Here is a 23,859-nt window from a genome sequence, read left to right as displayed (position 1 = left end):
AGGAAGTACATTAGTAAATGTGAGGAAGTGGAAGGATGCATGTGATGAAGTACATGCGTTGTGTGAGACTTTGTTTCTTCGCATGAGGAAGTACATGCTCGCACAAGGGTGAATTTATGTCCATGTGAGACAATACATTCTTGCAAAAGAAACTTCCATTCCTATGTAAGGAATGCCAGCAACACAAAATTGAGGTAAGACAAAAAAAAATGCATTAAAACATGAAACCTCCACATCGGGGAGTACCATATCCACGTAAATTGAGGAATGATCACTCAAGGGCATAAAAGAGATCAAATATATCTAAGATCTAATCCATAACATCTAATGTAATAATGTGGAAAGAAACATCACAATGAACATACATGTGCTTTAATCAAATATCACAAGAAGAAAAGAACCAACAATGAAGCCAAGATAACAACAACCATGCTCATTTCCTCCCATCCACAATAGCATCATGAGACCTCAAAGGCCCTAGCCATCCCCTAAGCATGAATCTCAAATTTCCAACAAGATAGTTGGAGTTGTATCATGAGATCATTCTTACCAATACTATGAATAAAAATATAAGGGAAAAGTACACCCAATCATGCTAATTTATCAATAGCAACACTACCCAAAGCAATGATAAGGAATCTCATCTAAACCTTAAGATATAACATCATAATAAGGAATGCATCAAGTAAAAACTACTATCATCTAAACATGATATCAAATGCATCCAAAGTAAAACATAAATCACAAGGAAACATACTCTGGATGCACTGAAGTACCAAGTGAATATCCAACATCAGCCTCAAACTGGAAATAGACCATCTCTATACATTGCTCCCTAGTAGTGGTATAGGTGGTTGTGCCTCCCAACCGAGTGGAACCTGTAGGTCCACTCTCACCATGTTGATGGAGATAATGATCCGACCATGATCATACAACACAGTCATCCATAGCTAACACTCACACCAAACAATATAGAGGATTGAAACCAAGATCATGAGACAATGCAATACAATAGGTCCTAGTCAAAAATTCTATGGGTCAACTATGTAGGGACTATAATGGAGAGTAAATAGCTTGGTACTCCCAAGATAAACTTAGTGTGGAAACTCTCTCAAGGTACTCCCTTGAAGGCAATCAGACTAGTGCAGAAACTTTCTCAAGGTACTCCCTTGGAGGCCATTTCTAGGTGTCCTTGAATCAAATTTCTAGACACCTACCCTATGACAAACTATATAGGATCATACCCTAGGATCAAACTGTACAAGGTATCACATTTTAATTATCTTAGTTTTTTTACCCAATTTATTTCTTTAGTTATCACTCATTTAAAAACTTCTTCACACCAACCAACTAGGAAAAGACATAAGGGTTACAAGAGAAGCCCCTCCACTATCTACCCTACATACCCATGCTCATCACATGATGAGTGCCCATAGGAAATGTATATTCCCAACCTAACTCGAATGAATATAAATCTACCAGAATCACCCATGAGTTTATGTCTCGCAAGAACTGATAAATGCACACACACGTGCTTGTGTGTGGGCACACCAAGTACAAAAAGATCATAAAAAAAAAGGGATGGATAGGAACAAAAGCATAAAAAATCACTCAACTAATGTATATCTAAGAGTATAGATTTTATACAAATCCTAATGCATAATAAATTCCCTAGCATCATGAACTCACTCAACCAACCTAAATTTAGTAGTATGGATTCTACACAAATCCCAACAATACAAAAAAATATTGGACATCATGAGTTCACTCAACTGACCTAAATCTAGGAGTACAAATTCCAAATGAATCCTAGTGTCAATGAGATAACAACAACAATTCGATTAGATACAAAAAAACCAAGTACAAAATCACTCAACCAAACAAATAGTTGGGAGTACAGATGTGACATGCATCCCAATGCAAACATAAAGATGAAACAGTGGTCAAATTGAAATCCTATGGATAATCTAAATCCATGACCAACACCATGCCAAGAAAACCTAAGAAAACTAGGCAACACAAAATCGAGGCAAAATCCTCAAAAACCCAACATTGACGAAACTCAATGAAAATAAAACTCATTCTACCCTTGGGTAAATGAGACACATAAATCAAATAAAAATTGGGTTTAAACCTTGTATGCAAAAGCAACCAGCATAATGGTGCAAAACCCCAAACCCCATCTCAAAAAATAGGGAAATGCTCATACCTGCCCAACTGGATAGAGATAGCATCTAGAAATGGAGGGGAACACTAGTTCCCAACCTCCTAAAAAATGACTACCAAACTAGAAGCAGAAATAGTAAAAGAGGAGAGCCCTACCTGACAACCAAAATGGCAAATATGAGAACCTGAGAAGTAAAATAAAACCCCGTAGAAGCTACCAAGAGTCACGACAATCCAAGGTCTTCCTAAGTTGGATCTAATGAGACCAATCTCATGACGATCCCATGGTCGTAGCCCCCATAATGAACATAACAATATTTTCTCTTGAAGAGGATTTGGAAGTTTCTCTCAAATTTCTATTTTAAAAAGTGAGAAGTGAGGAATAAAATTCCTTTTTGCATATATATTCACTTGTTAAGTGAATAAAAGGTTTAGGGTAATTAACCAGATCACATAGTTAAACCCTTAATCAACCCAAATGAAAATAGGCTGTTCCAAGTAATTTGAATTCAACTACAACAAAGTTTCCAAGAATAAAATAAAATGAGATAGAGCCCAAAATTCCCTTTAACCAATAGATCACAATATTCCCAAAATAACTTTCATGACAAATGTGAGCCTCTAAATGCACATACAAACTCACGGGTCTAATTACATAATACAAATGAGTCCAAATTTATTAAGTCATTGGAGGGTTTAATTAATTAATTAAATAGGTTGAGTTGACCATACAAGGATGACATTGGCTAGTTAAGAATGATTGAATCACTAACTGTGTGTGCCACAATTGGGGATATAAATCCTACACACTGAACAAGAGGATCAAGTGCAATTTCATATAATAACATAGGCGAAGTGATAAATGCATTAAATCACATTAAATAACCATTTATTTAATCACATTAAAAATCATCTATTTAAATAGCCCATTTGCATAAATTATTGAAATGAACAAGGTAACTATCATGCATCATTTCAGTTTTCCTTAACTCTCATGCATCCCGATGATGGATCATGTAGTATGATCTAAAACATTGATGGTAGAAAATACTTACACAATCATTCCCAGAAATCTAATAGAACAAGGTTACTATTTGTAGCACTTAACCAATGAATCCAACATGGAAAATTCATTTCTAATTATTTAAGCATTTACTAATGGTTGTTAAACAACATAAAAATGAACTTAAAACACATACGTAAACATGGTCAAATACATGACTAACCACTACTATAGGAACCTAGTCTAGTGTAGTAGGATAATAATACATAGTGCAATCTTTGCACAGATCTCAGGGTAATAATGGAACAACATCATGATACCACATCAATCCTAGTAACCACTGGCACAAAACTTAGTCAAACCATCTAGCACATCATAATCTCATAAATCATCCATAAGCATCATCAAAGCAATTGATATGATAGCATAAATCTAATCACCTCAAGGGTGTAGACCATTCATGGTCCCAATCATGATCACTCCACAAAGAAAGATCAACAAGATTGCATCCATTGGGATAATTAACAAGAATCAAATGGGAGAGACACTACATTCAATGTATCTTTATTTCTAATTTATAGAAAGACATTAGAGATACGATTTTCCTTATTGAGTATATCTCCTTTTTCCATATTTGTACAATGTTTCTCCATTACCAGTTACAAGTGCATCAACTTAAGTGCTCCGTTCTGATTGTTCATGTTTTAGTGCTAAGAGTGATAACACCAATAATGAAAACAACTTTTCCAAATCTATGAACTTCATCAAAATCAAGTCAACCAACATAGTTGTTGATCAAGTGGCTACTAAATCTAGAGGTATGACTACTTTTTCCTTTGTATATCATCATAATCATAAGTACACTCAATTATCTAAACATTTACTCGAGGTGATGACTAAATTGATTCATGTTGGAATTCTTAAGATTTCTCCTAATGGTCTTATTAACACTAGCAAACCAATGCCTAAGTCATTTGATTCAAATTTTTTTTGTCAATACGATCATCAATCAGGTCATGATACTCAAAGGTGTTATGCTTTGAAGAATTCCATTCAAGACCTTATTGATTCTAATTCTAAATCTATTGATGCTAAGGTTAATAGTATGGATAAATATGTTGCACCACCCATTTAACTTGCTTTGTCATCATTGTCATCATCCCACCACATCACAAGAGACATAGCTTGGACCACCATGTGTTACTAGCTATTTGACTACTCAAAACATATTCATGTACCACCATAGCTAGGACTTTCCTAGACCATCTTGACACATGGCATGATCTTGCATTGCCATTGTATCATCTAAGAATCTTCATCAGTGAACATGTGATAACTGTGGATTTGCTTATAGTTTAATGAATACCCTACAATTGACCATTAGATATTCCTCCCACATAATGGTCCTTGGCTAAATAGCGAAAAATATGCACTGAATGTGACACTTTTTTTTAATTTATAAATTAATTTCACAGAACCATGATTCTATAGACAATTTAAGAGTAAGAAAACCACAGTTTTATAAAAATTTTTGATAGTTTAATGAATACCCTAAAAATGGCCCCTTGGCTTGACATTCACCCGAAATTGGGCCTCTATGCTATGCTGGCACTCTTGTCCATTTAATGGTGCTTCGCATGCATTAAAATGATGTCAAACTTAATTGAGAAAGTGCCCAAACAAATCATTTACATTTTAGTTGAGAACAATAATCAGCATTGATTGATTAACACTTTTAACCTTAGAATCAAGTCTTAGTGTGTGGTATTTAAGCCATCTTGAGAATAGGTCTACATTTATGCTCTGCAATGATTGTTGCAAGGAACAAAACAAAAATGACCCTCTCTATAAACTAGTTTCTCTGTTGATTTCTACAAGAAAAGGCATTTCTTTGCATAATTTTCCCTCTATATTTTGGATAGGCCCCTTTGAATTCCATTGGCCAAATCAGCCTTCCCCTTCATTCAATTTTCCCAAAGATCTCCATTTAAAAAGAAAAACATTATTTTGGAAATTCAAGTCAACACCCACTTTAATTGAAAGCATGGATTTTATTATACGTTGATCTATGATCTACCCTACTCATTCGAAAATTTACTCATAGCCCCTCACCCTCTTTGAAATTTAGTGGCACAAAACAAAAAGAATCTATATTGAAAATATCATTTTTCCATTAAAATCTTAAATATACAAAATGTCCATATATGCACTTTCTTACAAATTCAAAAAGGGAACCTAGTCATAACTCTGAATTCATTTAGTTATCCCATAAGAACACTAAATATCTAGTCTTGAGCAATTTGGTCAAATTGAATCATGAAATTCAACTGAAGATTATGAATCTTATTAGATTCTACAAAGTAACCAACTACATGCGATTATGACCTTCATTGACCACAAAATTAGACATAAGCAAATAACTTGATTTTAAAGCTTAAATTTGCATTCTCTAGTTCACATACCTTCATTGCTAAAATTTTCACCATGTAATAATACCTTGGCCAAAAGTTTCCCAACTTTGAACATACTCACCTTGTTTAAAATGACAAATAGACACATGAAATGAAATAATCTATTTATTAAATTAGTCTGATAAAAATATTAGATAAACACATGGAGCTCCACCACTTTGTATATGATTACATGAAGGTGTAGGCATTAACAATCACTAATTAGTAGTTCATAAAAAAATATAAGATCTAAGATATAGGGAGTTCAAAAAGAGTACTTGCAAATGCAAATACATATAAATATTGAATTTTCAATAAGTTGCATCCTAAATCAATCTTGAAAATTCCCCATGCGGACACCTAATGGCTTGAAACTTGGGATACTAGGTGTCTATAATGTGAAGAGTTTAAGTTTGTAATTTGGGATTTTGACAACCAATATCATTTATTTTATAACATTCCAAACTTGGCCACTCAAAATAGCAGATTAACACAATTTAGTGATTTAAAAAATATATAAAATCTAATGAAGCTACCAAACAAGTCAAATGGTAAGTTGGGGAATTGAGACTTTGGGCATTAGTTATCTTTGACATAGAGAATACGTGAGTAGATTGTGAGTTGATGATGATTATATGGGAAAATTTTGCGAGCTCATGAAGCTGACCATTTTGAATTGCAAAACTTTACAAACTTGTAGAAAAATATTTTTGTAAATGGATTGAGACTTGAAAAGTATGCAAACATATTCATAAAGAGTTGTAGGCTGACATGGTGGACATTTTTCAAGTGTCGAATGCAAGGCATCAATCATATTAGTTTTACCAATCATTAGTTGCAAGTTATGACATCACAAACATGACTTTCAAGAACTTTACAACATTGATAAATATCAAACAAGATAAAATGAATTTGGAATCGTATTTGAAAACTAATCAAACAAATTCATCATAAGCTCAAACTTTGAACATAAAAATTCTCCAACCCCTAAAACATAGTGTAAAAGAAAATCCTTTTTTGTAATTAATTGGGTCAAAGTTATTTAAATTCAATCACGGCTCCTTGGAATAGTGCACAAAGTAGAACATCAAGAAAAATAGTGAAGACCAAAGTTTGGGGAACTCAAAAGCCTATCAAAAATCATCATGATGACCTTAAATATGAAACATAGGCTATCTGATATTCATATTAATCATCCATAAAGAGGAAATCCATGACACATAATAGTACACAATATATTCAAATGCAAAGTAGGGATTTTACAATAATTTGACACTTAGGCAAAAATATCGAATTAACAAGTACTCAAAATGAAATCTCACCAAATGACTCAAAACTTGAAAAAAATGACCTAAGATGTATGGAAATACTAAATGAAAACTTAAAATTCATGACCAATCTCTAAACATTAGTTAGTCACATAGACACAAAAAGATCACATAGAGGTTTATTTTACAAAATTTCCAACATGGCACTTCAAAATTATTGTGAATTTTGAGAGTGCCAAAAATCTCAACCTTCACCTTCCTTTGATAAACTCATACTTGAGCTTTCATAAGAATTTAATCAAGTTAAAAATTTTCAAATGGACAAACATGACAATGGTATTGTTGATTCCTAAGTCATCTTGTCTATTAGTTTCAAACACTTAGTCATATATTTGGCATAGTTGGTTGGTCATCACTATGAATGAGCCATCCTATATAGGCCAAGCAATGTTACTAGACTTATATATATTTCATGTATGAATTAAGATGTAGTAATTGGAGAGAAAGTCTATGATCACTGAGTACTACAATACATGTCGAGTAATCTAGAAGATAGTTTATGCCGAGCGTATAGATGTCGAGTCACATAGTATAAGATGCACAAGTGAATGTCAACTACTAGCATGTAAAACAATTATGGCCAAGTGTTAAAATATTTAAGGGATGAGTAAACCAATTTTGGCATAATTGTTTAGAATGGAACAAACACCAAGATAAACCTATTTTTTAAATTTGGAGATGTATGTTTTTTTTTAAGGAGTCAATTATGGAGGTGATCACACATTCTTTTATGGATCATTAATCCATATGTAAGGTGATTAGAAAATTGTAAAAATGGAAGGATTAAGTGGAAAACTGAAGGATCAAGATTGTTGATTTTGATCTAGAAATTTCTACATATGGTTATAACAAGAGTATCCAAACCCTAATTTTAGTGTCATGTGAGAGAGGTCGCAAGTTTGTATTCTAGAGGAAAAGTGTGAAGGAAAACTAGACAGAGTGAATGAGCAGAGAAGTGAAGGGTAGAAAATAGATAAATTAGATTGGGGATTAGATTAGTGATTGAAAAGAGGAGAATATTACCATGTGAAGTGAAAACTAAAGGATCAACTATTAATACATTCTAGCAAGTGCTTTAAGGTAAATCTCTTAATAGAGTGGTCCTAAAAAACCTTTGTAAACCTCTTATAGAGTTCTTACTTAGTTGTAAGTTTTAAACCTTTTAATCAAATAAGATTGTATAAGACTTGTAAGCTCTTAATAAAGAAGACCCATCACAAGATAGATCATTAGAAGTGATCCAAATTATAGCTTTAATAGGAAAAAACTTATTGCTGCAGTAGTGAAAAAATTTGGGTGTCATCCATGCCCAAGTTTTATCTTCACATTGCAGGGTTTCTAGGTAAATAAAATCTTTGTTTATGTATTTATCATTTGATTACATACTTCATGGATATGATTAGTTGTTAGATCTAATACATCATTGTAGTAAATTTTTATGTGATTTATGATATTGTTGAGATAAGGATTAGAGGCGAAGTTATTAGATTTGACATTTGTTTCAAAGGATAAAAGTTTTATAGATCTGAATTCACCCTTCGCTCTCAGCATCTTACTTTCCCATTAGAATTGGAATAATTGGTATTAGAGAATTATTCTATAAGAATAATTCTAACCACTTGAGAGTTAAAATCTTGGAGACAGGGACCTACAAGTTGGGAAAGATCATTGAAAATTAGAAGATTGATATAAAATTTGCACTGCAACATCTTGCAATAGCAAGAGAGGAATTGGAGAAATCCTTAAAGAGAATGAAGGAGATGAAAATCCTATAGAATGACACACAATAATAAGAAGATACTGAAGTTCTATTTGATGATAGAAATTCTAGTGAAAGCAATGCAACAATAGAAGATCTATTGGAGTGGAACAATATATTTAATGAAGAGATAAGAGGATTAAAGAAAGAACATGAAAAATAAAAAGTTAGACTATGTAAAGTGATTGAACAGAAAAATAAAGTTGAAGAAGAAAATACAATGGTTGATGAAGACAAGAGACAAATGGCTACAAGACTTGATGAAAGGACATCTAATGTGTAGAATATCACACACACGCAATTTGATATGCTCAACCAATTGCTAAGTGTAAATCAAGAGTTGAATAGGAAAGATGTGGAGATTACAAATCTAAGATCATAGAATGAATGAGTTATAAAAAGGAATTCACTGAGAGGATGAATCAACCCAAAGAAGCTATGAGATACTTTGAAGAATCAATAAGAACAAAAAGAAGATTGAATTTCACCTCTGGACTAGGCTATTCTAAGCACCAATCATCTACTAAGGAAGGAGAATCATCAAAGAGTGGAGAACAAAGGAATGTAAAGAAAAGAATAAAAAAACCTATTTTTTATCATTATGGAAAAATAGGTCACACAAAAAATATTTGTAGAAGAAAGATTGGTAAAAAAATCCCTAAGCCCAAATTCAATGGATGTTGTTATAATTCTAAGAAGCAAGGACATCAAGAACATGAGTGCAAACCAAAAGCTACTAATACACTAGTTGCACCTATATTTGAAGGATACTACTACAATTGTTAGAAGTATGGTCATAGAGCACAAGATTACAGATCCAATGCAAAACATAATTGGACACCCAAAAAGCAAGTAAATGTACTTAAGAAATGTAGTACAATCAATTGGGAATACAAAACATGGTAAATTTTTTTAGTTATTTAGTGAATATGGTTATGTTGTAGCAAATTATATTAGGATACATTTTAGGAATGAACCCAAGAGTTAGATGAATGGAAGTATAGTTTATTATAGCTGTCATAAGAATGGATATTTGAGCACAAATTGCATGATCCAAGCACCAACACCTAAAAATGAATAGAATAAAAGGAAAGAGGTTGTTAATGGTGAACAAGTGAAAAAATAGATGAATCAAACATGGAGAAAGAAGGAAGAAAGTAGAAAAAGTATGACAAATGATGCCAAGATCACCCAATCTAACATGGATCAGGTGATCACACCACCTTAAACTAAGCAATGAAGGTACATAAGGACTTTTATTTTAAATGATATATCATATATCAATTCCTAACATATGATGTAGTGAAGTCAACATCCATATGAGAAAAGATACACTAGGATAGATTTGAGGTGCAAAACAAGAAAATAATACATGCACAGAGTTGGAGCATAGTTGGTGTGAAGCATCAACTTTGATGACAGTAGTAACCGATTTATAGTGTGGACCGAGCATTCATATCGACCGAGCTGAGATGATTGACTAAGTTGAGATTTAGAATAGAAGTGCAGTTGCAACTGAGTCAAGGAGTTGATGGAGCGAGAAAAGTGGAGAATAGTGATTGTGTTGTCTAGTATTTTCCAAGACAACTATATACCACATACATTTGTACCATGCATTTAATGATGCCTTAAATCAATTTTTTTTAGGTATATAGTGTGATTTGACAGTCATTTCTCATACCTTGAATTCAAATTTTAAAGATAAGAGCATTCAAAGAGCTTTGAGCAGAGATTTTGAAGTGATTTGAAGTGTGTTGTTAGTAAAGTGAATTAAAATATAGAATTTTTTTGTTATAGAGCTACACGGAAGATTGTGGTTAAACCCTAAGTTGGCAAAGTAGAAACTAGTTCATCTGTAAGCACAAAGAATAAACTTGAAATTGAGGTAAGTAATGTACAATTAGTTAAGAATGATGCTTGTCCACCTCTAAAGTATAAGGTTGTACCTAAAATTGCGATGAAGGGAGACTCTATAGGAGCCCTATCACTGATTCCACCTAAGTTCATAATGATACATGATCTATGATCTTGTTATATGTGCAAAATTGGTGAATTAGAAGATTATGAGATAAGAATGGCATATGAGAAGCTATGCAAAGGAATTTTGAAGGATGAATTCAAAATTTTTGTCAAGAAAGGATTAAATTTTGGACTAGATTTCCCAGAGAACTTTATATTTTAATGCATTAAAGTTGTGCTTAGCTGAATTCACAATAAATAATTGTCTTTGGAGACTAAACTAGTCAAGGTCACAAAAGAAATTATTCATGTCATGATTGGATACCCTATGTGTGATTGAACAAAATGTGATGCCAAAGAAAAGAGGTAATTGAGAATAACACAAAAGTAGTATGAAATAGAAGGGGTTGACTATTAAAACCATTAATTCAACCCTCTTATCGATTTTGTTGTCTAAGGTATTGTGCACAAGTTTTATCAGCTGAGCTAACTAAAGAATGTGCCTTGCATTATAGTTGATAAAGCATGGAAGATTGTTAAGAAGGACCATGTATATAGCCTTTATGAGCTTTATTGGACACAATTGGCTAAGAATTTGGTTTATATTTGCAAGGAAAAAAATTCTACCTATAAGTTTGGATCACTCATTGTATGTATATTCTTTTATGTTCAAAATTATTTCCCTACAATTGGAGATGTGGTATGGGAACAAGAAAATTGTGTGACCTGACAAATTAGTGATTTGATTAAGCAAATTGGTGAGATTTTTGAGAATGTAATGGAAAATTATTTTGAAGGTTCCAAATAGAAGATGAAAAAGGGGACAAGGACCCCTAAGTCACTGGTTGAAAAGTATTATGATGGCGTATATTTTCTAGTTGATACTAATAACACAGATGTTCAAGTAGTAATATGTAGGGTAACATAGTTGAGACCATTTCCCTATGAGATTAATATAGACAAAATAATTTCCATCATAACTACATTGTTGGCTAAAAAACTTTATTCAAAGGTTGAGCTATTTGGAAAAAAATGAGGTTGTAAAGGCCAATATCACATTAGAAGTAAAGATTGCTTCAATTAATAACAAGAGAAAGAAGAAGATCAAGGATTTGGAATGAAAATTGGGTGAACAAGATGAAAAGAAATTACCCCTACAAATCACCCAAGGCCTATGATAAGATATAATTAGTGATGAAGATGAAGAGGAGGAGAAAGGTGATGCCAAGAAGAGAGGGAAATAGATAGTGGTTATTGAACCTAAGGCAAGGAAGGGTAAAAAAGTCATTGTTGCCAAGCCAAAGGTTAAGAAAAGCTTGAAGAAGAATAATATTAGACTTGCACCTACCTGTACTCCTCCCAGCCAGTCTAGATCAAGGACTAGATTTGTTACCATAGTAGCTTCAACAAAATATGTTAGGAAAGGACTTGTGAAAATCACAATGCCAATCAAACATAAGAGACAAAAGAAGAAACCCATAAGAAAATTATTTGTTAAACTAGATAATGAAGAATATGATGAGGCTGAGAGGACTGAGTCAAACAACTTGAGTCAGTTTCAAATAGTACCAAGGAAAGCACCTCAAGACATTGAAAAGGTATGTGAAAATATAAAATTTTTAGCTGGCTTAACTAGTTTTAAGTGTGTAAAATATGAAACTTTAGATAAAGTTGATAAAGAGATAGTAGAATAGGAAGTAGTAGATATGATCATGAATTTTCAGTATACACTAATATAGTTAGGTAAATAATTTCTAGAATAATTATACAATAAAATTGATGCAAAGTGGAAATGGGATTTGACTACTAAAAGGAAAATAAGGGAAGCTACATGGCTCAAATAATGCCTAATTTAGGAAAAACACATATGACTATAGCTTTGAGGGCTTACACAAAGAAATTTTTGCCCAAAACAAGGGCATAGAAAGTTTTGAGGAACAAAATTTAGGATGTTGTACAAAAGAGCAAGTTAATTTGGAAGATTTTTTATGGATTGATGTCTACAATAGAACAGGAAAAAGAAAATGAAGCTACAAGATTTGAAATATACAATACAAAACATATCTACTTTGATGTTGAGAGATTGTGGAAATTGTATAACAAATGGCATAGGAAATTGTGAAGCCAATTAAGAATGTTATAATTGAAGATGAGTCACTAGAAGATGAAATGAAAAATGTGACTACTTTTGAAGAGGAGTTGGCAAAGATTATGAAGAGTGAGAAAGAAAAAGAGAAAGAGAAAGAGAAAGAACAAGCTTCAAAATATAAATTAAGTATATATTAACCAAGACCTATCCTTTAATTGTTTAAATAAAAGAATATTCTACCAATGACAACAAAGATTAGAGTCAATAGGTAAACATCACTATCACATAAGAACCTATAGTTACTATTGATGATAATGCACTATTACTACAAAACACAACCATAATAGATGTCAATTAGTAGAGTGTGGAATTTTTTTAAGAAAAAAGGTCAAAAGATCTTGACAAGGTAGATCAAACTAAACATGGTAATAATGAAGAAGCTAAAGATAAAGAAAAGAGCTAGAACACTCAAGTAGAACAATATACTACAAGTGAAGTTAAACCACACATCTCAGGATCTTCTAGTGAGGGAATAAAGGTGAAAATGCAACCATGTGCCACAAGAGTTGAAGAACAAAGATGTGAGCCAAAGGAGGTAGAGGTCACTCCTATGATAGTTTAGAGATTGAGTGTGGATGTTATAGTACTCTTGATTCCAAAGGAAAGAAGTTGAAGAAGAACTTTAAACATTCACCCCAAGGAATCAAAGGTAAAATAGTTGCCTTAGATGAGGATATTGTCCTACCTAACTAGGATAAGTTAACTACAAAAGAGAAAATGATAATTTTGAGTGAATGTTTTGCACAAAAATATAAGCAAGTCAAGCTTAGAAGGGAGCATCAAAAGAAACAATTTTTATTAGAAATAAAATATATTATTTTGGATATGATTTTTATTGATGATTTAGATGAATAATCCCCCATTCTTGATTAATTTGTATATATTGTAGATAAAATAAATGAGCCATATACTAGTGTACAAAAAAAGATGATGGATAGAGTTGAGAAGAGATATGATAATAAAGTGATGGAGAAAATCTCAGCTGAGATAACTGTAAAAATGGTTGAGCTATCCAAAAAAGTTACAAATATCAAGAAGAAAGAATCTAACATTAATTATTTATTCAAATTATTTTTTTATGTACCAGCATTTACAAAGGAGGTAAGAGAACAAATGGATAAGATTGATGCAGACATGCGATAGATTGTAGGTACCTTGACCTTCAATGCTATTACTAGTTCTTTCATTTATCTAAGCTAATATTTTTTTATAGAACAAGCAGTCTGAATGATTATATGAAGAGGAAAATATGTGAGTTAAGCTACTAATAATCCAAGATTTGTTGACTCTATGTTTGGTAGTCAAACAAAAGCAGATTATGATTGCTAAAGATTTAATTCAGAGAAATCAACAATTATCTATTGGAGATAATATGGTTCATCTTGTAGCTAAATTGGAGATTTAGAATCACATTCTTGATGAATTTAAAAAGAATTGGGAGAATACGATGGATATGGTTCTTAATGCCCCACAAATCATTTTTGGAGAAATATGGAGTAATTTTTGAAGCCCAACTACATGTTAGAACAATCATGACAAAAATAAGCGGCAATTAGTGAGATGTATTGTCAAAGATAAGATGGTGCAAATGTCTATATAGAAATTTGATCATGTTTATATAGTTTAAGATTTTTTTGTTGTATACATTAGTTTTGGAGTTATAAGAAGTTGAAACTTTGAGAAGATTTCTAGATTATAGTGTAAGGCGAGGGAGTACCATTTTGTATTGCTATATAATGTTTGATCATGACAAAGTATTTTTACCACTAATATCTAAGGAGGAGATTGTTGATCCCTAAGGCATGTTGTCTATTACTATAAAATACTTAGTCATATATATTTGGAATAGTGGGTTGGGCATCACTATGATAGATCCATCCTATATAGGCTAAGCATTACAACTAAACTTGTATATATTTCATGTATGACCGAGCAATAGTGACTGTCGAGAAAGCCTATGGTTGTCGAGTACTCTAATACATGTCGATTCATTTAGAAGGTAGTTCATGCCCAGCATATAGATGTTGAGCTACATAGTATAAGCCAAGTAAGTGAATGTCGAGTGGCAGCATGCAGAACATTATGACTGAACATCACAATAGTCAAGTGCCAAGTAAACTAGTTTTGACATAATTGTTTGGAATGGAGTCAATTATGGAGGTGATCACACATTCTTTTATGGATCATTAATACCTATTCAAGGTGATTATCCATCACATCTAAATAATTGATTTTGATCTATAAATTTCTACAGATGGTTATAAGAAGAGGATCCAAACCCTAATTCCAATGTGTGCAAGAGAGGTTCCAAGTTTGGATGCTAGAGGTGAAGTATAAAGGAAAACTAGAAAGAGGGATCGAGAAGAGTAGTGAAGGATAGAATACAAATATATCAAATTAGAGAATAGAGAGATTGAAAAGAGGAGATCTGTTATGAACATTTGAAGTGCAAACCAAAGGAATAAGTACTGATATATTATAGCAAGTGTATAGGGGTAAATATCTTAGCAAAGTGCTTACTTAGTTGTAAGTTTTAAATCCTTTAACCAAGGTATACTTTATAATTCTTGTAAGCTCTTAATAGGGAAGACCCATCACATGGTAGACCATCAAAAGTGATCAAAACTATATCCCTAACATGCTTTATTTTTGTAGTAGTAAAGATTTGTGGGTGTCATTCCCACCCTAGTTTTACCTTCACCTTGGAGGGTTTCTAGGTTAACCAAAATATTTGTGTTATGTGTTGATCATTTGATTACATATTTTATGGATATGATTAGTTGTTAGAACTAATACATCATTGTAGTAAATTATATGTGATTTATGATGTTGTTGAGATAAGAATTAAGGGTGAAGTTGTCAAATTTGACATTTGTCTCAAAGGATAAAAGTTTTATAGATCCTGATTCAACTCCTCGGTATCTTACTTTACTATTATAATTTGAAAAACTATTTGTATTTTATATTCTATTAATCTTGATATGGAAGACAATCTTGATGATGAACACATTAGTAGTAACGATGAATATATTGATATGAATTATGATTTTCTTGAAATTCTTTCTATGCAACTTATAATTGCTTCTAGTAACAAGCATAGTGACTCATGTTATCATGAATGCTAATGATATTCATATTGGGGAGTATCTTAGCATTTCTAGAGCATTGGAGAGATTGTTAGTATGATCATATGTTGTATTTGTGGTAGTGTTTGTCATTGATGTCAACATATGGGTTATTCTAGGAAGAATAATAGAGTAGAAGACATAGATCTAGATCACGAGGTTTGTAGATTGAAGGTGAGGCTATGAAAGGTTATGGAAATCTTATAAAAATATTCCTAATGATATGATTAAGTGCACATGCAGAAATTCAAAGACTAGTAACAATTATTTGAGATTTATAGAAGAAAACATATAGATCGAGTTAATAGATAAAAGTTTTTGATGTTCGGATTTTATCTCTTCACAAAGATGGAATTGATCTTGGTGAAGTTAGAAGACATCACATTGATGATGTGGTTGAGTGTGTGAAATATGAGGTTGCACGTATGAGTATTTGTGGAACAGATGAGCCGACAATATTATTCAATTATGAAAAGATGTAATGTAACATGTATTATTTTGTAATTATGAATTGGGAAAGACTCAAGATAGAATCAATTAGAAGTATGAGGACTTGGTATAAAGGAAAGGTGGTTTTATTGTAGTTAATCATCATGAAGATCAGATATGTGAGTAAGTGATCTAAGGGATTTGCGTAATATGAGTTTGAGTATTTGGTATTGAGATCGTACAAGTGTTTGATACAATTGAGGCATGGTGTATAGTTATTTTTTCTATTATTCTATAAAGGATAATATTAGGACTAGTTTAGCAATGAGTCGAAGCTATTTGGATAGTGGGTCATGCTGCCTTCTACAACTCTAAACAAGATTGACACAACTCCAAATAGGTATTCAAAGTCTCCTAATAGGGACTAGTATGTAGTGAATGTAATTCATTGATTCCTAAAAAGGTCCATCTTCTTACAATGAACTTATATATTAGTACATCAACTTGTGGGCATCATTCTCACTGAGTTTTGCTCTGATCAAGGGTTTCCATAGTTAATAGATATGGTGTCATTGTGCCTAATTATCTTTATGTGGTTGTTGCATAAAGATAAGTGTTTAAAGTTATAGTTAACTAATTCACCTCCCCCCTCTTAGTTATTTTTGTGGACTTTACTTTCTAACAACTCCCACTATAGTCCTTATTTAAATTTGACATTGATTCCTTCCATGTTAGATAGTTTTTCTCTCACAAATCACCATCCTTCTCCTATAATTTTTGACCAAGATTTGGTTGGGGGGGGGGGGGGTGTGGGGACGCAAAACCCTTGAGGTGAAATTCATTTAGCATGATAGTCTTTGTGTTCTCATGTTGTATTTCCCTAGTGTTGTGCTTCTTGTTATATTTTTTATTTAGATTTGTTTAAATGATCCTTATTGCTCCATTGTTGCAAGAGGATAAATTAATCAAACCTATGCTATGCATTCTTCTATTTTTATCTCTCTTCTTTTGTGTGTTATTGCATGTTATGTTGTATATGTGTTATTGTTTTTACTTGTGCCCTTGTATAGTCTTCTTCATTTCTTACGATATGGTAGCACCAATTCTTTTTGGTGTCCACATTGTTGGTCCAAAAAAGCTCTTATTTATATCTCTTATGTGTCTTTTTCTCCATTGTATTGTATTTCTATTTCCTTTAGGGAGTGATGATATTTCAAGATTGATATAATATTACATATTATCATACTAAACTTAGATATTGCTAGATCCCTTTGTATTCTCTTTCTTTTTCATGTGTTCATTTCCCTTGATATGTTCTCTCCCTTGGTGACATCTCATAGTGGAAATATTCTTAGTGGATGCATGTATGTTTTCATTAAATCTATCATTCCTATTAAGGTGTTTGAAATCACTTTAATGTGGTTACATACACTCATCCTTTTGATCATAGACTCTCTCTCTCTCTCTCTCTCTCTCTCTCTCTCTCTCTCTCTCTCTCTCTCTCTCTCTCTCTCTCTCTCTCTCTCTCTCTCTCTCCACACTATTGATTTCCTTTTAACTACTAACAGTTCCCAAGGGCTTGGTCTCTTTGGATCTATCTCTAAATTATTGACTATTTGGTAGGCCTAATCCTTTCTTGTGATCCTTATTTGGACTATTAACAGTTCGAGAAGCCTAATCATATTTTTTATCCCTTTAGGATAGACACATCCTTATACTTGGGTCATTTTATGGCTCTTATTTTTGGGACATGGAGTTTGCTTAAGGTTGGATCCTTCAATAAATTGATTGGAATGCCACACCCACTTGCTAGACTATTCAGTTTATCTTGATGGGTTGACTAGCATGTCACAGATACTTGCTAGACCATTCAACATCATCTCCTATAGTAGAAAACCCTCTTTTCCTTTTCATTTTTCTTGTGTGGTTCACTAGGCACACAAACCTTATTGGAAAAGTAATTAGACCTCTTTTCTAGTGTTATCTCTCTTATTGTAATTTTGGGTATGATGAAGACTTGGGTCTCTTAGGGGCTTGATGGTTTCTTTGTCTTTAAGTCATGATAAGGTCATTTTTTTTTCTTTTGATCTAATTTACCACGAGTATAAGGAAACTCATTATCCTGCTAAAGTGGGGGCTAAATGTACTATCTTAATTGGAAGCATCTACCTTTAAGGCCTTTTTTTAGCACCCGTCTCATAGTAACGTCTAGAACCATTGATGTATATGTTCTCAATGTTCTCTTTCTCTTATTTTCTTCCACCTTTCTTGAATTATATGCACTTCCTCTAAGCCTTCTAGAGGACATGTCTCTTCCCCTCTCTAGGATTAGGTCAACCTAAGTTTTCTTGTTTAGGAATTGGTCAATCTTAGGTTGACCTATTCCAAAAGAGGTTAACCTAGGTCAACATGTTTCCTTGTGATTGTGAGGATTGAGGCCCAAAATGTCTCAGGGTTCTAAATATTAAGCTCCCACTATCTAGTAGGCTTGAATATTTTTTTCACCAAAAAAATTAGTATACAAGGAGACTTGAAGGCTTCATTTTGCAACACACACATACAAGAAAGTTAAACTTACACTTTGTAATCAATGCATTCAAGAAAAGGAGTTTTTATCAAGCATTGAAGGATTGTTTGTGAGCATTTTCTCTTCACGATCTAGCACATTTTTTTCCATCAAGGGAGGAGATCTACATTGAGGAAATCATCATCTTCTTTATTGATGCACATTGACATCCATGGTTGGTAGAGTAAATGGTTATTTTCCATTTCACTCTTCGATTAACTTTACTTAGGTGATCTCATTTAGTAGGAGGAATTATTTATTTTGGATATTATTAGGATCATATTGTTGAGTCATCCTTTTGACTCAACTACTCCTAAGATATGGGTCAATCCAATTTGGACACCAAACACTTGTTTGAACCTTGTCCAAGCCTTCTACTAGCTCTTTCCTATACAAATAAGTTATTTTTTTGTATTTCATATCTCAGATATATATAAAATATATTGTACAACACATTAGAAAATATTGATACTATTATGCCTCTGATAATTTACATCAAAAATTGCTCTCATATTATTATTATGTTAATTTAATTTCTTGCTATTCAAGTGAACTCTTTTATTAGATTTTGCATTTATATTTGTTTCACAAATTCCAACACAGTATTAAAGAAGCTATTGAAAGATAAGATTATTTTTAGTGGGCTTGGAAAATCTCATATGCTCTTCTCTTGCATTTCTATATGAACTAGAGAGTCAGAAAGGATTTATGAAGGTACATTAATCTCTTTTTCATATATAATGTTTTTCTTGATCTATTGATTGCAACACTTTGAAGGAAACAAATCTTAAGGACAACATGCCAATAGAGCATTTTTTTGCCAATGGGGCCCACCTTCTTGTGGGTTCCATCTACATATAGGTCACATATTTAGTGGGGCCCACCTTCTTGTGGGGTCCATCTACATATAGGGCACATCTTTAGTGGGGCCCATAATCGAGGGCCCACCTCTAGTGAGCTACACCTCTAGAAAGGGCCTATATCAAATGGGGCCCACACCAAGTAGGGTCCACATCTAGTAGGGCCCACATCTAGCAAGGCCTACATAAAGTAGAGTCCACATCAAACAAGATTCACTCCAAGTATGGTCCACATTTAGCGAGGCCCACATCAAGCAGGTCCCACCACCACCTCGCCCACATTGAGTGAAGCCTATCTATTATGGGTCCTTCTTATAGTTCTTGATGATAGTCCCTATACAATCCTAAATTTTGTAACTTCTGAGGCATTATTTGAGCCCATACAGACACTTTTTTCAAGTGCTATTCTTTTATAAGTGTATGATTTTTATCTACTTCTCAGCTTTGGTATCAATTATGAGATATTGTGGGTAGACATGGTACTTTAAGAATTTGGTCAAAATTGGCCTAATTTGGCACTTGTACTCTATTATATCATTTAGTGATCTAGTTTCCTAATTGTATGAGTCTCTTATTACTTCATATTTGAAGTTGTAAATATCAAAATTAGAAGTTTAGTTAGGTCCATTCTGGCAAGTGGAAATCATACACTCACTACATATAAAGTGCCAAAATCATCTATTCTAGGGCGGGGGGGGGGGGGGGGGGGGGCGGGGAGAGATTCTTTGGTTCATTGTATTTAGGGGAGTGCATTGATTTGTTGATCTCAATACTTCATGTGAGAAGTACATCATAGATGGTCAAATTATATTGGAAAAAAGAAACTATATGCAATGGTGTATATTTTTTGTTGCTCATCTTAGAGAGCATAATGTATTGTCATATTTATATGCGAAAGATATTCCTCATCCCTAAATCTTGGAATCTTCAAGCAATTTTTTAAGATTTTTTTATTCACATATGGCTATAGAGGTTATGGATTCCATTTATCACAACCTTGATATCAAGGAGATAGATCTTCCTAGTCATATTTGGACATGTCTCTCACAATTGTATGGAGATCCAAGTGCTCCTTCACTCCCAAACTTTCTATAATCTCCAAGTGCAGTTTCTACTTCTTGAGTTGAAATCACTCCTATTATTTCTCCTCATAAATTTTGTATTGTTTCATTCATTGTTTCCAATGATCTAGTACACCAAGATATTTCTAGTGATTCAATATCACAAGATATTCCTTGTCTTCCTATTATAGTTCCTTTAGAGGACTTCTTGATAGATATTATAGGCTTATTTATAGAGTCCTACACTGAGGATTTGGGAGACTACATTCATGGCATTCATCATTTCTTTGATGAGGATGATCATTCTTCTATTGTTGCAAGGGAACACTCTGGCCCTAATCATTCTTCACTTGATCCTTCTTTCAAGTTTCACATGATTGTGGATAATTTCTTACAACATTTGTAGGAGGCATCTTTATCTTCTAAGAAGACATTTCAACCTTTGGATATTGGTAAACATTCTCACATGGATCAATTACCATTGGTTCCTTATTTGTCACCTTCTTCTATTGGGCTTGATCCTAATTTGTTCATGACATATTCTTTCATCCTTGACATGGGGACACTTGAGTACATTCCAACAATTCCATACTTTATGAGGTTTCTTCCTCTAAATTGGGGAGGCTTCATTAATGCACCTTTTATTTTCTTTCTTCCTAATGGGAAGAATGTTGTTCGTAAGTCTCAATACAATTTCCACATCAATTCTTGAGAACTTGCCATTGATCTACATTCTACATTGAATAAGAGCTACTATGTATATCTTCTTTTCATAGTGAGTGATAATATATGCATGATGTATTTTATAATGGGGGGTCTCGATTATACCTTCCATCCATTTTATTTTTTAAATTTGTCTCTTTTGGAAAGGTTTTTTCCCATGTGGTTTTCTCTCTTTCTCTTCTTTATTAGAGATTGCATGCTTTTATTTGTACATGGGTACCTAACATGGTGCTGTTTCTGAGAAACTTAAGCTATATATTGCAATATAGTTCTCCCTAAGTTGCACTTAAGGGGGAGGAGTGTTAGAGTAAATGGTTATTTTTTGTTTAACTCTTTAATTGAGTTTATTTAGGTGAACTCAGTTAGTAGGAGGAATTATTTATTTTGGATATTATTAGGAGTATATTTTTGAATCATTCTTTTGAGTCAACTGCTCCTAAGATATGGTCAATCCAATTTGGACGCCACCCTTCTAGATTATAGGTGGCTGGTAGGTGGTTTATTCCATAAGGAAACTACTTCCTCCAAGTTGAGATAGTTTTCTCAACCTTGTCCAGGCCTTCTACTAGCTCTTTCCTATATAAACAAGCTAGCTCTTTATATTTCATATCTTAGATATATATCAAATATATTATAAAACACATTAGAAAAGATAGATGTTGTTATGCCTTTGATGATGTGGTTATGGTAGATCCATTGCAACTTGTGGAGTGCTATAATATTTAGAATAACTTGGGGGGGTGGGGAGTGGGGTTGGGGTGGTGAATCAATCATCCTCAAGTCCTTATGCACCAATTGAACTTTTAACCACTTCAAATACTTCATATATAATCATTTACTAGCTCAGTCTCTATAGTAAGCAATCAGTAACATAAACTTTCAATTCATTGTCATGATAGTAACAATCTTGTAGAATGTAAAACATTAACATTAAAACATCTTATACACTAAAATATTTTGGGAAAACTGAGATGACAATTTGTGATGGTGTAATTTGGGGTGATTTTGTAATTTTTTTTGCAATTATCCCTGACACTATCACAATATTGACATTGGTGTCATAATTGCAACGTCGGCCTAATTATAAATAAAAGAAAGAAACATGACATTAATCATTCCCATTTTATTGATTGTGGAGAGCTCTGAATAAGGGTATAGAGAAGCTACCTAGCCATGCCCTACAATTTCCTAGTCGTGCCCTTGCTCTACTTTTTTCGTGGTCGTACCCTTGCTCTGCATTTTGTTACCATGGTATTTTTCTTATAATGCATTCTCCTCATTAGTTAATCTTTCTATTATTTCACACTTTCAATATCTTCCTTCCTATATGAGATCTTAAACTTATCAAAATATTTTTTTATTGTCCATGGCATTGAATGAACTTGACTATATTGTAATGCTATTTGCAATGACTTATGATTCACCTTATTGTTTGAAAAATTTCACTACACTAATCTTGAAGTTGTAAAAAATAAAATGAGGGGTAAAATAAGTTTTTCCTATGGGTTCCCCCTAAAATTGAGAGAAAATTCATTGCCTCTAGGGCACACCTAATATGAGCACAAAATCCCTCAAAATTTAAATCCAGAAAAGAACACATTTAATGAAAACCACATACAACATAAGGGTTTGAATGCTTGGTGCTAGAAAAATATAGTACCAAAACCAAGATTTCTATCAAATTCTTCAATGGGGGGAATTGTCAAACCAAAATAACAAAACTTTATGAAAATATTATAAATAAGTAAGTGCAATCAAATATCCTTAACAATCAAGGCAATAGAATGAATACGATAATCATAAGTAATATACATTTAGAAGAATGTTGGCTCTCATGTAAATCTTTTCGCATCTTTTCTCACTAGAGCAATCCTGGTAAATTGCATCTAAAATTTCTCAATTGGCTCCAAATTGCCTTCTACAAACATGTATATCACCAATAGCTATTAATTTATGCTACATTCAATGCAAATATAGGAATATTAGAAAGGAAATCTTAAATGGAAACATGTTTTTTAAGAAGGGCACACCATCAAATTCATGGAATGGAAACCCAATTAGATGGTTTAAACCAAGAGTTAATACCAACATGGCTAATGATTAGGAATCTTTTTGTAGAGTTGATTCATAGACACATCTTCAAATGGATAGACAATGTGTTAGGTGGTGTTTAAGGGATAGAAACCAATAAAATAGACTCTGAAGAGGTTAAACTTCTTATTAATCTTAGAGCTAATAGTAATAATATTGAACCTATTAGAATTATTACCAAAAAATCCAT

The sequence above is a fragment of the Cupressus sempervirens genome, chromosome 1 (assembly GCF_028749045.1).
Source record: "Cupressus sempervirens isolate cs-2001-9-10 chromosome 1, ASM2874904v1, whole genome shotgun sequence".
NCBI lineage: Eukaryota > Viridiplantae > Streptophyta > Pinopsida > Cupressales > Cupressaceae > Cupressus > Cupressus sempervirens.
Note: the sequence above shows the minus strand (reverse complement) of the source record.